Genomic DNA, 14,236 nt, shown 5'->3' with positions numbered 1-14,236 from the left:
GCCCCAGCTGAGGGGCTGTGACACTGCAGCATGACTACGAAGCCTGGAACATTCACCATCTGTCCCGTTCTAGGTGAGGTTCAGCACATCTCCTGTCCTCTTCAGGCCCATGTCCCTTCTCTTGGGTCCTTCCTCCCTGCCCAGCCCCAGAGGTGAGATGAGCAAGTGGGGATTTCAGTCCCTATCCATATCGGGGACAACGGTGACGATGGCTATTGTCCCAGCTCAGCATTGCTCATCAGAACAGCTGACCCTAGGAGCCGAGGCGAAGCCTCAGAAGCTGACATTTTGCGTTAAGAATGCTCCACAAAGTCTGGGCAAACGTTCCAAAGTCCCGGGGACATGCAGGAGACGCGCAGCCTGCCTTGGTATTTTGCCAAAAGGAAGCTGACGTCCCCGTGGGAGCTGTGTGACGTGGGCCACTTGGCCCTCCTGGATGATGACTGGCGTCCTTCCTGGCCTGGCCACCCGTGTTTGGGCAGGAATGGGGGCCACGGCTCCCTGGGGTGAAGGTGGTGGCGCTCCCCTTTGGGCCGCTGCCTGTCCCTGTCCCTGCCCTCGCCCTGCTCCTGACGCACCTCTTCAGGACTCCAAGGAGCAGCTGCCGTGTCCTCTATGGGGAGGAAGAAAGCGGGGCCCCACCCTGGCCTGGGTGCCTCTGGCCCTTTGACCTCCGTAACCTGAGCGCCAAGTGCCTGTGGCCGTCCTCTCACAGGACAGGCCGCCCCTCATTCAGGCCGGAGGACTAGGGTCAGCTGCAGTTGTCCCGAGAGGACCCTGTGTCCGCAGTGTTTATGGCCAAGCACATGGACGCTCGCCGTGCGCCCCATGGGCCGAGGCCGGGCCTGGGCTTTGTGTCTGCTCTGGTGACAGCTCCTGGGCCCTGGGGCGGGGGCGCCGGCCACGGAGCTGGAGCAGGAGGGGAAGGAAGGGGGCCTCGGCAGGAGGGTCAGGAACAACCCAGAGCCTCTCCTAGGCCACACAGAGCCAGGCCCGCCAAGTCCCCATCAAGTCTCCGAGTGAGCACAGACGGGGGAGAGCCCCTGGCAGAGGACGGCACTCGCAGTGACATTGTTGGGACGTTGACAGCAGCCTGGAGAGTTGAAGGCACCATGAAGGCAGCAGTAAGATTAAAGGCACAGTGCTGGCCAACGCCAGCCCTACCTCCGCTGTGCCAGCTCAGGCCAGCTGCTCAACATCTCTGGGCCCTGCGTCCCATCAAATGAATCGTATTTGCTTTGCTGTCGGCTGTGAGGACCAAGCAAGAGCCTAAAGATGAAGGGTTGGAGGCTATGAAGCAGAGCCCGATGCAAAGAGCCGTGGTGTGATGCAAGTAGAGCAGGAGAGAAGCTGGCTAGATGCCAGGAAGAACTTCCCCACTTCAGGAGGAGACATGGGAGTGGGGCTGTGGGGTTTCCCTCCCAGAGATTTTTAAGACTACCATCAGGCACCGGGCACAGGGGTGCACTCCTGGAATCCCAACAACGTGGGAGGCGGAGGCGGGAGGATCACAACTTCTAGGACAGCCCCAGCCACTCAGCAAGACCCTGTCTCAGAGTCAAAAAGGTCGTAAAGGCGGAGCTGGGACGCGGCTCAGTGGCGGAGCAGCCCTGGGCTCAAAACCCAAACCGCAAAAAAAACTGGGAACGAGTTTAGCCTCGAGGAAGTCTTGATGTTGGTGGAGGCGTTGACCACAGGACCTTGGCCCTTTCTCATTAGGCTTAGGTCACTGGGGCGGGAAGGTGGCCAGCGGCCATATGTGCACGTGTGCGTGTGTCTTGTCTGTGTGCCGCGTCTGAGCCTGCGCCACTGTTGGGGGGCCTCTGTGCCCGTGTCTGTGTATTTACATGAGTGTCTGTCCCCGGAGGCTGAAGCCAGCCAGCCCCTCACCACTGCCGCTTGACTCTTGACCTTGGCTTTTGACCCCCCAGCCTCAGTTTCCACATCTGTAAACAGGAGGTGCTGATGCCCCCTGATACCGCCAGTCACTGTAAAGTCCCGGGCAGCGCCTGCTCTGTGGGCAGTACCGGCTGTGAGCTGGCCGTCCATCACCTGGCTTTGGAGCCGCGGCCTTGGGTCCCCGTCTGTCCCCGGAGCGCTCTGATCCCCGTGTCGTCAGCGGTGAACTGGGAACGACAACCCGCCTGGCCGTGGCCGTGGCCGTGGCGCGGGGCTCGAAGGAGATCAAGTGAGGACCCAGCGGTGTCCAGGGTGGGCTTCTAGGCAAAAAACCAAGCGGTCACCTTTGTCCACCTGGGAAAGTAAAATCCCCCCACCCCCGGGGCCCGCAGCCCTGGATTCCAGCCCCCCACCCGCCTGACCCCGAGGGACACCACAGAGCCAGGAAGCTGCCCCCCCCCTCCCCCCCCCGCTGCAGGGGCTGCTCTGACAGGGCCCCCGGCTCCCAGCCCCCGCCCGGCCAGACCTGGGGCCTCTCCGCCGGTTCCCAGGCCCCTTAATACCCGGGATCCATTAGATATTCAAATCGGGGCTGTGGGGGGGGCAGGTTGCCCGGCAACGGCCCTGTGGGTTTGGGGATGGATTAGGAAGCCTTTCAGGGGTCTCTTTAGAGCGCCAGGCTCTGGGGGATAAACTGTGGGAAGGGGCCAGGGCTGGAGGGTCAGCGACAGGGCAGGACTCGAACCCCATCCTGCCTCTCCCCACCTGCTCGGCCCTGGGCCAGGCAGAGCTGCTGGACCTCTCGGGGGTGCCCCGGGCAGAACCCTGGCTCCCTCACCACCTGGGCAGCGCGGGCCGCCTCCTCCCTCCTCCCAGCCTCAGTTCACCGCTGGGTGACTCAGGAGGACCCCCCATGCTCCTCTGGTTAGGGGCTTGGCACAGTCCCTGGCGCACACGGGGCAGGCGCAGTTGTTACCTTGGTGATGACACTTGCCCTAAGGGACACCTTCAGGACCCCCTTCAGGCCTGGAGGGGACTCAGGTTGGGGCTCAGTTTGAGCCACCGGGTGTAGCAGGGCAGGCCTGGGCCGCGTCATCCAGATCCTGACTGCCCCGAGCCTTCAGGCACGGCCCTTCCCTCTGGATGCCAGCCCCTGGCCACAGGACGCGGTGGCCTCTGGGCCACTGTGGTTAAGTCCCACGGCAGCCTGCGGCCCGTGGGGACGATGCCCTGGGGGTGGCCTGCTTCTCCCACACCTGGTCCTAGGTGCTTCCAGGGGATGAGGCCGCCTCTGGTCACCGCGGGGACCCTGCTCCTTCAAGGTGGTTCGGGGCTGGGGCTGGCAGCTGTGACAGGCCCAGAGCCCCCAGCGCTGGGCGGGGACCCAGGAGGTCTCTTCCCCTGCACAGGCCCACGCGCACCTGGGGGCAGAGGAGGCTCAGCCTGGGCGGCTGGTCCTCGCGGTCCCTGAGGCCAGTGGCAGGCCATCGTCACGCAGTTGGCTGCCTTGGAGGGAGGGGACGGTTACCATGGGGAAGGGGAGCTGTGACCAACCCAGGGTGGTGCGGGAGGACCCGGGTCCTGGGTGTGATGGCAGAGCAGGTGCCAAGGGCTGCTGAGGGCCCCGCTTCCAGGTGAACCTCGGGGCTTCTCCCCTCGGGGTCCCCGGGCCTGGCAGTGTGGCCCCCGCCCTGGTGGGCCCCGCCCTGAACCCCAGAATCCACACCCCACGGCTGCAGCCTACAGGTCTGAGGGTTCACAAGCCCCCAGGGGACTGTCGACCCCCCCTGGCCTCTGGCCCCTCCACCCCACCTGGGAGGGCTGCCATCCAGGGAGCCGGCCACAGGGGGTCCCTCTGACCACTGATTCTCTAACTGACGTCTGGGGTCCTGGTCCCCTCCCTCTGCTATGTCTCATCGGCCAATCCTGCTGCAGATTCTCTGTCCCCCTGCCGGGACGGAGGACAAGGTGGGACCATGGTGCTGTCTGGGGAGGTTGGAAAGGGCTGGCGGACTGGACTGTGAGCCACAGGTAACGCGGGACATCACCTCAGGGCGGGGTCAGGCTCAGCTCACGCACAACTGAAGGGACCCGTGAACTTGGGGACAAAATTGCACCGTCCCTTTCCCTGACATTGAGCTGAAAGTCAGCACAAGTGACAAACCACGGTCCTGTCCCAGGGGCTGATCTAAGCAGGTGCTTAGTGCACCCCAAACCGCTGCAGATTGACAGGATGACAGTGACGGGAGCCCCCGGGAGCTGGAGTCCATGGGTTGATAAAGAGCATCGTGGCCACTGGACTCACGACAGATTTCTTTCCGTGGTGCCGGGGAGTGAACCCAGGGCGTCCGACCCCTGAGCCACACCTAGCCCTTTTCATATTTCATTTAGAGACAGGGTCTGGGGTGCTCAGCGCCTCACTGAATTGCTGAGGCTGGCTGTGGACTTGCGATCCTCCTCCCTCAGCCTCCCTCAGCTGGGATTACGAGCATACGCCACCGTGCCCAGCTGGGAGGGTCCTTGGCGTCATCTCATGTAGGAGTGAGGCACAGACTGAATTTACTGAGAGAGGGAAGCTGGGCTCGGGGAGGCAGGCGAGGGCGGCCCTGGACGGGGCTGCCCCAGCCCCTCAGCCGGGCACTCAGCACGTCAGAACCACAGCACAGGGACCGGAGCTAAGAGGGGCCTTCAGTCCGGTGCGTTGTGACCGGGCAGCTGACCACCACCAGGGTGGGGGAGGGGTCATTTACTGACCATTATCAGGATGGGGGTCACTTTCCTCTTTGTTTCTGACGCGTTGTTCCGTCCTGTGGGCACAGGACTCCACGCTGCCTGTGGCCGAGGTCTAACCACTGATTGAACAGCGCCCTTTGTGACCAAGAGATGGAAGCGTGACTTTCCCACCTGGGCAGGTGACCACGGCCATTTTCCTTTTTACTCTCCTCATACTGCCTCCCCATGACCAGGTCAGAGTCTCTGCAAGCAGGTCCAGAGCCTTGGCGCCCAGAGACCAGTGCAGGTCGGGCGTCTAAGATGGGGTATGGGCTCCGACCTGAGGGTGGGACCAGCTGTTTCTGCAGATGAAGTCCAGACCCAGTTCATGGGTGACCGGAGGCACAGACTGTGAGGTCACCCTCGGGGCCAGCCGGCTCGGAGCCCGTGGAGCCATGCCTCTGCAGGGCAGCAGGGCGGAGGAGCAAGGGATGCTGTTTTGTCCCAGATGAGCCTCAATTTCCTCATTTGTAAAACAGGAGTGTCCATGTCACCGGCTGGGCCGATTCAGTGAGGTCATGTGTGTCGAGAGCTTTCAGAAGTCATCATAAATCACGGTGTCAGTCGTAGGGAGCTCCTGGATTGGTGGGAAGAGCAGCTTGGTATCAGGAAATCGTGGTTCTAGCCATGCTGTGTGGCTTTGGACGAGACCCCATCCCTCTCTGGGTCTTAGCACTCCACATGTGAAACGAGGAGTTGCAGGGAGCACTCAGAGAAGGCATTTCCTTTTTGAAGGTTCTCTGATGGGACTCTCTGAGCGCCCAGCCTGACTCAACCCACAGACCAGAGACGGGGCCTCCCAGACGCGGAGGTTGCCCTGTGCCCCTTGACATTCACAGTTCAGTGAGAGCGGGGGACCAGGGAGACTGTCATTTAGGATCCGATTGCATCCACAGCTGGCTTTGCTCCTGGTATCCAACCCTCAGGGCACCTGTCCCTCAGGAGCCTAATTAGATCTTAGTCCCCTTTGTCTGGGTCCAAGTATTGCCAGGGTTTGGGGCCAATTGCTTATTTAGGAGACCATCTGTCTTGGGATGGATGAGACCCAGCAGGCACAACCAGTGGGCAATTGAGTCCCCCATTCTAGACACCCGACATTCAGGGTCAGTGTCCCTCTTATAAGCCTCGGGCCTGGTGCTGATGGAGGAGCCCCCGTGGGTCTCAGGGTCCAGCTGAGCTGGGGAGATCTCAGCGACTTTCCAGCTCTGGGATCTTCCTAGCCCCTGGAGCCTTGGTTTCCCAACTGTGAAGGGAATGACAGTGTGAACTTTGCAGAGCTTTCTGGAGGATCCAGTGAGATCGGTAGGTAAACACCCTGGACGGCGCCTGGCTCCACCACGTGGGTCTGGTGGGAGCAGAGCCACTGGCCCGGCCCCAGGAGACCCCGCGCAGCCCGGCCTGAGCCGCAGCGCCCTCTGCTGGCCAGGCGCACACCGGCCGTTTCTGGCTCTCCAGGTTCGTCCTGCGGTCCCCGGCGCTCGGTCATCCTCGCCCACCTGCCATATCTCTTTCTCTCCAGAAAGTGTGCCCAGGGGCTGGGGGCAGGGAGAACAAGAGGAGTGATTTATGAACGGAGCTGCTCTTCTTAATCAGAGAGCCCCTCCCGCCCCGCTCGGTGCAGATGGGCTGGGCGGCCATCTGGGGCCCCGGGAGGGGCGAGATTAATAAAGCTGTCTGTCCCAGGCGGGAGCCTGCTGAGAACCCTGAGGCTCTGTGTGACCTCGGCCCCATCTCGGCCCCTCTCTGGGCCTTGGGGCTCCCATCTGTCAAGGGATGGCAGGACTGGGTCACCCCCCAGGGCCTTCCAGCTGGCCCGGGAGAGGATGCTGGCAGCTTCCTGAGCTCTGTGCACGGCTGCCTGGTTCAGAGCAGAACCACGCAGGGCTGGGGGCTGGGGGCTGGGGATTGGCGCTGTCTCTTTCTGGTGTCCCTTCGGCTGCTGTGCCCCACCAGACTCCATCTTGTCAGCTGCTCTGGTTTGGGGCTTAGCTGACCAGAGCCGTGTCTTACTAAGCAGGAGAATCAACCAGGCCAGTGGTCGCCTCCTCTGGGCCTCAATTTCCTCATCTGCAAAATGGGATAGTGATGGTTCCCATCCCCTCCTGGGAAGGGATTAAGTAAGATGCAGAAGAAATGCACAACAGGGTCTGGGACCTGGTGGACACTCAATTCTTTTTTTTTTGGTGGGGGGGTACTGGGGATTGAACTCAGGGACACTTGACCACGGGGCCCAATCCCCAGCCCTATTTTGTGTTTTATTTAGGGACAGGATCTCACTGAGTTACCTAGTGCCTGGCTTTTGCTGAGGCTGGCTTTGAACTCATGATGCCCCATCTCAGCCTCCCGAGCCGCTGGGATGACAGGCGTGCGCCACCTCACCCAGCAGTTATTAATAACTCAATTATCACAAAACTAGAAAACCCTGACATTAGGGAGAAGATGATTGTACCCACCCTAACCAAGCCTGGGGTCCGCGGCTCTCTATGGCACCCACCACTCGTGTGGTTGGGGTACACTTATTCCCCATACACGGTGGTGCTGGTGGTGAGCCCCCATGATTGCCAAACAATCTTCCAAGTGTCCCCAGATCCACGATGCCACGAATTCTTCCAACCGCCTTTGGCTTTGAAATCGATCGTGGGTTTTCAGAGGAGACCCTAGCATCTCTGGGAGAGTAGTGACTTCCCAAGATCCCAAGGGAGCTGGCCAGGCAGGCTGTCCTGGGTTCTGCAGAAGGTATAGGTTGAGTGCAGCAGATGTCCCCTGTGCTGTCCTCTTCCAGGACAAATAGGAGCCAGGAACCAAGGGTCATCCAGGGGACTTGGAACTCCAAAGAGGGGCAGGGCTCTTTCACAAACGAGGCAGGAGCTGCCCGGTGAAGAGAAGGCTGGACCCCATCCATACAGGCTCTAGCACCTCTTGTCACTGAGTTGGCCTTCTGTGTCACCCATGCCACCGTGTCAGAGGATGTGAGCCACGTCACACTCAGAACGGCAGCCTGAGGTGCTGGCAGGGCATGGGCGGGCGATATTGGGGAGAGGACTGAGATGGGACAGGGAAGAAGAGATGCAGGAGAAAACCCTGACCCCTCTCCCCGCCGAGGGCCCTGGGGCCAGGCATGGTCAGCCCTGGACGGACCCCCAGGCTCCCGTTCCTGAGCACACGGAAACCCAAGCTCCAAAGGAGCCAGGTGGCTTCATTTCTCCCAGTGAGCTCAGACTCCTGTCCTGCCTGGACCCGTGGCCTCTTCTCCGGCTCCTCCTGCTGGGAGCACACAGGACCCCCTGGCCCCTGGCTCATCCCCAGGATGGCTTTCCCAACTCCCTGCTTGGAGCCACAGAGGAAGTCCCGGCTCTCCAGGGGATGCCCAGCTTAGCTGTGTGAGGTCAGACAAGTCACTTCTCTCTCTAGGACAGAGTTTCCCCACTGTAGAATTGTCACATTTACTAAACCTGATGTATAGACATTGGGCAAGCAGTCCCCACATGTGTAGACTCAGACCAAGTGGGGCCACCAGCTCCCAGGGACACCGTGAGCTCTCAGGAGGGAGGCGCTCCTCCTGCCTGCCCACCTCCCTTAAGGCTTCACCTGGCCAGGTATGGTGCTGCTCACCTGTATCCCAGTGAATGGGAGGCTGAGGTGGGAGGATCATGAGTTTGAGGCTAGACTCAGCAACTTAGTGAGACCCTCAACAATTTAGTGGGGCCCTGTCAGAAAATAATAATAATAAAAGGTCATAGGCATGTGTTAAAGCGCCCCCAGGTTCCATCCCCAGTACCAAAAGCGTGGGAGTGGGATGTACCTTCACCCTTCGCTGTTCCCTCCTCCACTTCTCTCGGTGCAGTCACTCTGGTGAAGTCAGCGCTCCCCTGTGGCTTTCCCAGCCTCAATGCTATCCCTTCCTGTATCCTCCAACCTCACTCCAACCGTGAGCATGCGCTTGCTCCCTGCACAGCTTTGGCACCCGAGGGAGCAGCATATGTCTACTGAGGGGATGGTGGGGAGAGAGGTGGGTGGATAAATGGGTGCATGACGGATGGGTGTGTGGATGGATGGGTGAGTGGGTGGATAAAAGGGTGGTTAGATGGATGGATGGGTGGATGGGGGGATGGGGGGATAGATGGGTGGGTGGATGGGTGGATGGGTGGATGGATGGATGGGTGGTTGGGTGGATGGATGGGTGAATGAATGAGTGGTTGGGTGGAGGATGGGTAGATGGGTGGGTGGTTGGGTGGATGGATGGGTGGATGGTTGGGTGGATGGATGGGGGGATAGGTGGATGGATGGGGGGATGGATGGGTGAATGGATGGGTGGATGGGTGAATGGATGGGTGGATGGATAGATGGGTGGATGGAAGGGTGGATGGATGTGTGGATGGATGGGGGGATGGATGGGTGGATGGATGGATGGATGGATGGGTGGATGGTGGATGGATGGGTAGATGGATGGGTGGATGGGTGGGTGGAAGGGTAGATGGATGGATGGGTGGATGGATAGATGGGTGGATGGATGGGTGGATGGATGGATGGGTGGATAGATGGAAGGGTGGATGGGTGGGTGGAAGGGTGGATGGATGGATGGGTGGATGGATAGATGGGTGGATGGATGGGTGGATGGGTGGATGGATGGAAGGGTGGATGGATGGATGGGTGAGTGGGTGGATAAAAGGGTGGGTAGATGGATGGATGGGTGGATGGGAGGATGGGTGGATGGATTGGTGGATGGTGGATGGATGGGTGGATGGGTGGATGGATAGATGGGTGGATGGATGGATGGATGGGTGGATGGATGGATGGATGGGTGGATGGGTGGATGGATGGGTGGATGGATGGGTAGATGGGAGGGTGGAAGGGTGGGTGGATGGGTGGGTGGATGGGTGGATGGATAGATGGATGGATAGATGGGTGGATGGATGGGTGGATGGTTGGATGGGTGGATAGATGGAAGGGTGGATGGATGGGTGGATGGATGGATGGGTGCATGGGTGGATGGATAGGTGGGTGGATGGAAGGGTGCATGGACGGATGGGTGAGTGGTGGATAAAAGGGTGGGTATATGGAGGGATGGGTGGATGGGAGGATGGGTGGATGGGAGGATGGGTGGATGGGAGGATGGGTGGATGGGTAGATGGATGGGTGGATGGGTGGATGGATGGGTGGATGGATGAATGGATGGGTGGATGGGTGGATGGATGGGTGGATGGGTGGATGGATGGATGGGTGGATGGGTGGATGGATGGGTGGATGGGTGGATGGAAGGGTGGATGATGGGTGGATGGGTGGATGGATGGGTTGCTGAATGGATGGATGGGTGAGTGCGTGGATAAAAGGGTGGGTAGATGGATGGATGGGTGGATGGGAGGATGGGTGGATGGATGGGTGGATGGTGGATGGATGGGTGGATGAATAGATGGGTGGATGGATGGAAGGGTGTATGGGTGGATGGATGGGTGGATGGGTGGATGGATGGGTGGATGGGTGGATGGATGTGTAGATGGATGGGTGGATGGAAGGATAGGTGGATGGATGGGTGGATGGATAGATGGATGGATAGATTGGTAGATGGATGGGTGGATGGGTGGGTGGGTGGATGGAAGGGTGGATGGGTGGATGGAAGGATGGGTGGATGGATGGGTGGATGGGTGGATGGATGGGTGGATGGGTGGATGGGTGGATGGATGGGTGGATGGTGGATGGATGAGTAGATGGATGGGTGGATGGGTGGGTGGAAGGGTGGATGAATGGGTGGATGGATAGATGGATGGATAGATGGGTGGATGGATGGGTTGATGGATGGATGCGTGGATAGATAGAAAGGTGGATGAATGGGTGGGTGGATGGAAGGGTGGATGGGTGGATGGAAGGGTGGATGGATGGATGGGTGAGTGGGTGGATAAAAGGGTGGGTAGATGGATGGATGGGTAGATGGGACGATGGGTGGATGGGTGGATGGGTGGATGGGTGGATGTATGGATGGATGGGTGGATGGATGGAAGGGTGGATGGGTGGATGGATGGGTGGGTGAATGGATGGATTGGTGAGTGGGTGGATAAAAGGGTGGGTAGATGGTTGGATGGGTGGATGAATAGATGGATGGATAGATGGGTGGATGGATGGAAGGGTGGATGGGTGGATGGATGAATGGGTGGATGGATGGGTGGATGGGTGGATGGATGGGTAGATGGGTGGATGGGTGGATGGAAGGGTGGGTAGATGGATGGATGGGTGGATGGATGAATGGGTGGATGGGTGGATGGGTGGATGGGTGGATGGAAGGGTGGATGGATGGGTGGATGGATGGATGGAAGGGTGGATGGGTGGATGGATGGGTGGGTGAATGGATGGATGGGTGAGTGGGTGGATAAAAGGGTGGGTGGATGGGAGGATGGGTGGATGGATGAGTGGATGGGTGGATGGATAGATGGATGGAAAAATGGGTGGATGGATGGAAGGGTGGATAGGTGGATGGATGGGTGGGTGGGTGGATGGATGAGTAGATGGGTGGATGGATGGAAGGGTGGATGGGTGGATGGATGGGTGGATGGATGGGTGGATGGATGAATGGATGGGTGGATGGATGAGTAGATGGGTGGATGGATGGAAGGGTGGATGGGTGGATGGATGGGTGGATGGGTGGATGGATGAGTAGATGGGTGGATGGATGGATGGGTGGATGGGTGGATAGATGGGTGGATGGATAGATTGGTGGATGGATGGGTGGGTGGGTGGATGGATGGATGGATGAGTGGATGGAAGAGTGGATGGATGGATGGAAGGGTGGATGGATGGATGAATGGATGGAAGAGTGGATGGATGGATGGATGAGTGGATGGATGGGTGGATAGATGGGTGGATAGTTGGACGGATTGGTGGATGGATGGATGAGTGGATGCGTGGATGGATGGGCAGGCGGATGGATGCGTGGATGGGTGGAAGCGTGGATGGATGGGTGGATGGATGGATGGATTGGTGGATGCATGGATGAGTGGATGAGTGGATGGATGGGCAGTTGGATGAATGGGTGGATGGGTGGAAGGGTGGATGGATGGATGGATGGGTAGATGGATGTATGGATGGATGCGTGGATGGATGAGCAGGTGGATGGATGGGTTGATAGGTGGATGGGTAGGTGGATGGGTGGGTGAATGAATGGGTGGGTGGATGAATGGGTAGATTGATAGATGGGTGGATGGTTGGGTGGGTGGGTGGATGAAGAGGTGGACTTAGGGAGGGCCGGAGAGGAATCTTTACCCCTTCACTGCTCACTGACCCCAGGTGGGCTTTCGTTAGGGAGAGTCCGAGCAGACATCTTGAGACTTAGACACCTTCCCTTTCCTGCTCATGGGAAGGAACCACAACCCCAGTTCTCCCAGCCCCATACTTTCTTAGGGACCCTCCCCCTTCCCACTGCTGGGAGGTGGCCCCCTAGAGGAACCTCCTGGCACACCCTGTGCAAAGCTAAGGACACTGTCCAGCACCAGGTTCTCCCTCCTGGGAGTCTGGGTTTCTGGGGAGGGGCTTTGGCATTCTCCCTGCTGAGAGGACACTGAGGATGCCCAGGTGGCATCCAGGTGTGGAGCCACCCAAACCTGTCACCTCCTCCCAGTTCACGGATGCCATCAGGTCAGCATCCAGGAGTCCCGGGCGAGAACTGCAGGAAGGAAGGCATGGGTCTCCACGCGGCTCCCCAGGGCACTGAGCTATGGCCTGGGCAGCGGGTACAGAGCTCCCCCTGGAGGTCCCCCGGGTGCCCAGAGCTTCTCACTAGTGCCAACCAGCCCAGCTCAGCAAGAGGCTCATCTGCAGAGGAGCACGGGGAGCAGGGAGGCTCACGGACGGCTCCTTCCCCCGCTGCTCCCTGCAGACTTCCTGCAGTAAGTGAGCATTTTCTCTTCCAGGACAAGTTGGTGGATCAAAGAAACGCACAGCGGCCCCTCTGACCAGGAGCCTCCGTCGTGCTGACACCCGAAGCACTGCCAGGTGACAAATCAGCAGTCGCCTCTCCTTTCTCTGTGCACCTGTGCCCTGTCGCCTGCACCTGCCCCTCTGCCTGTCCCCTTCTGTCAGTCCCTGTCTCCTCTGCCTCTTCTCCCTCTTGCTCTTTTCGACCATTTCTCTGATTGCTGGTCCCACTGTTTTCCGCCTCTGCTTTCTCTTCCCCACTATATGCTCACTCACTCACTCAGTGGATCAGCTGGATTAACTGAGAGTCTACTATGTGCCTGGAGCAGCTGTAGGCACTGGGAGTAAGACAGGGGTCAAACCTGTGTTTAGGGAGCACAGGAGGCGGAGGCATGTCACTCAAGGAAACAGCACATAGAGGAGGTGGCATCTCCACCGGGCACTGGCTGTGCCCCAGGCTCAGCTCCCTGGCCAGCTGGTTTCCTGCCTTGGTCAAGCCCCCTTCCTGTCTCAGCCTGTTTCTGCGTTTCCGGAAGGAGGCTGTTGGGTTGGGCGGGTACTTCCCAATCTTTTCATGACCGAGAATGTCTTTCCTTGATGTGCTTAGTGACATAAGTTGTCTGGGGTGGAATTCTAAGCTGGCACTGACCCTTAGTGAGGTGTGAGGTGCCCTAAGTCTGGAGCACCTGGTTTGTTGTGCACGACACCAGCCACCAGCCGAGTGCAACTGGGGTCACGCTGTGCTACGGAACAGGCATCTGTCAGCATGGGGCACTCTGTGGCCGGGTGAGGGGCTGCTGGGATAGGCGTGGGGTGCTTGACACGGTAGGTCCCACCTGGGCAGGCCAGGTGAGCTGGGGACACCTGGACCATCTCCCAAGCTCTCCAGGTGCCTGCACGGTGGTGAGTTTGACAACTGGTCACCAGTAACGAGTCCTGGTCCCTCACCTGTTGAAGTCTGAACATTAGAGAAGCTCGCCCAGGCTGCGGCAGGCAGATAAAGCAGGGTTTATTTACAAAGGGGGACACAGACTTCTCCCACAAGGGGGAAGGGGCCACAGCTGTATCCTGGTATCCCCAGAAGTGAGGTGTCCTGGGCTTCCTTTGTTCCCTGCCTCTTCCCCTTACCTTCTCCTCCCGGCAGGTGACTGGGCCCAGGAAGGCTCGGACACAGGTGGGCTGAAGGGGGAGGGCAGGTGGAGCCCAGGACGCATCAGTTGACAACCTTCTGGCTCCCGGTGTGGAGGGGCGATCCCTGGGACAAGTGACCTGAGCAGCAGGTGGGAGCAGGGCAGGTTACCTGACAGGGTGGACGAGAGTCATTTGTGCGTCATTTGTCAAGTCTGAGGTCAGTGTTTGTACTTGGAAGTCACACAGACCGCATGGGGCACATCTTGTGAGCAACCTGAGACAGAGGGTCCCCACCTGGGGTGGGCGTCATTGCTCCAACACCAGGACCCCTGCCCGCGTGCTGACCTGAGGGGAGGCCGGATCTCTGAGCTGTGAGGGGAGTGTTGAAGTAACTCCGGCATATTGGTACCTCGGGGAACCCAGTCCGAGAACCACTGAAGGCCATCCTTCTCCCTCCTCAAAACGGCCCCTCTGCTGCCTTGGAGGAGGGGCCTGGAGGCCTGGCCACCTGAAGGCTGGCCCCAGCGCCTCT

General features: G+C 59.5%; 1 protein-coding gene across 4 annotated transcripts in view; it reads left to right on the top strand.

Annotated features, from left to right (window-relative positions):
* The window catches only part of Tspan18 (tetraspanin 18), a 147,922-nt gene that overhangs the window by 117,634 nt on the left and 16,052 nt on the right, over window positions 1–14,236 (top strand). For 3 of the 4 annotated variants that reach the window (XM_027936372.2, XM_071616283.1, XM_071616284.1), the window contains exon 4: window positions 12,570–12,651. The exons of the other annotated variant lie outside the window; for it this stretch is intronic. The gene's annotated coding sequence lies outside the window, so the exon portion shown is untranslated. The remainder of the gene's footprint in view (window positions 1–12,569; window positions 12,652–14,236) is intronic. 4 annotated transcript variants of the gene reach the window in all.

The sequence above is a fragment of the Marmota flaviventris genome, chromosome 9, assembly GCF_047511675.1.
Source record: "Marmota flaviventris isolate mMarFla1 chromosome 9, mMarFla1.hap1, whole genome shotgun sequence".
Taxonomy (NCBI): Eukaryota; Metazoa; Chordata; class Mammalia; order Rodentia; family Sciuridae; genus Marmota; species Marmota flaviventris.
The sequence above is the reverse complement of the archived record's forward strand: the minus strand, read 5'-3'. Positions and strand labels throughout refer to the sequence as shown.